Raw genomic sequence first — 1,495 nt, 5'->3', positions numbered from 1 at the left:
CAATAGATGTAGCCTCAGGAGGTGGTTTCTCTAGAGACAGCAGAGCATGGCAGGGTGAAGACAGGAGAAAATCTCCAAGGCTTCCTGGGTCCCAAAGGCTGCAGGAGGAAAAGCTATAGAAGGTGCATGTTCTTGTGAGCCTGCTTTTTAACCAATATAGTGTCAGGAGCATTTATGTGGGTTATCTCAGAGAATCCTCCAATCCACCAAACCCTGCAGGTACCGTGGCTCTCAGGTGGCAGGTGAGCGAACTGAGGCTGACTGGATGCACCTTGGACTCCATGTCTAGGGGACTGTGAAGCCAGGTTTCAACTTAGAAAGTCCAGTGCTCACTGCTGGACCACGTCTGTTTCTCATGGGTGTGACCCCAGCTTCGGACTGGGTTCTCTGGGCAGGGCTGTAGAAGAGTGGCAGGGGGCTGACCCTGTCCCGTGGGGCTGACAGTGAATTCCACAAGAAGAGACAGGCAGGCACAGACAGTGATAGCAGAATCAAGAATCAAGCAGATGTGATCTTGGAGGCAAAGGTCAAGGCAAGAAGCCATGAAAAGACCAAATGCCCTGTGCTACCCTTCAATGGCCTGGCTCTTAATACTAACTATGTATTTTTTTAACTTTGATTTTAAGTTCAGGCTTGGTGCACAGGTAAACTTGTGTCATGGGCGTTTGTCATATATGACTACTGTATTCCATGACCCAGGTAATAAGCCTAGTGCCCATTAGTTATTTTTCCTGATCTTCTCCCTCGGCCAAACCTCCACCCTCTGGTAGGTCCCAGTGTGTATTGTTCCTGTCTGGTCCCTGTGTTCTCATCACTTAGCTCCCATTTATAAGTGAGAACATGTGGTGTTTGGCTTTCTCTTCCTGTGTTAGTTTGCTAAGGATAATGGCCTCCAGCTCCATCCATGTTCCTGCAAAGGATATGATCTTGTTCTTTTTTATGACTGCATAGTATTCCATGATGTGTACATACCAGATTTTCTGTATTCAGTCTACCATTGATGGGCATTTGGGTTGATTCCATGCCTTTGCTATTGTGGCATGGAACACTGCTGCAGTGAACATGTGCAGGTATATGTCTTTATGATAGACATATCATAAAGATATGTATCTACCCAGTAATGAGATTGCTTGGTCAAATGGTATTTAAGTTTTTGCTCTTTGAGGAATTTCCACGCTGCTTTCTGCAATGGCCAAACCAATTCACACTCCCACCGACAGTGTATAAGCATTCCTTTTCTCCACATTCTTGCCAGCATCTTATTTTTTTTGGCTTTTTAGCAATAGCCACCCTGACTGGTGTGAGACGGTATCTCAATGTGGTTTTAATTTGTATTTCTTTAACGATCGGGGATGTTGAGCTTTTTCTTCATATGCTTCTTGGTCGCATTCACATCTTCCTTTGAAAAGAACAAAAGAACACGTCTGCACATCTCTTTCACCAAATTTTTTAATGCGATTGTTCGTGGTTTTTTTCTTCTTGCAAATTTGTTTAT

This window comes from Cebus imitator, unplaced genomic scaffold, assembly GCF_001604975.1.
Source record: "Cebus imitator isolate Cc_AM_T3 unplaced genomic scaffold, Cebus_imitator-1.0 Scaffold237, whole genome shotgun sequence".
NCBI classification, from domain to species: domain Eukaryota; kingdom Metazoa; phylum Chordata; class Mammalia; order Primates; family Cebidae; genus Cebus; species Cebus imitator.
The sequence above is the reverse complement of the archived record's forward strand: the minus strand, read 5'-3'. Positions refer to the sequence as shown.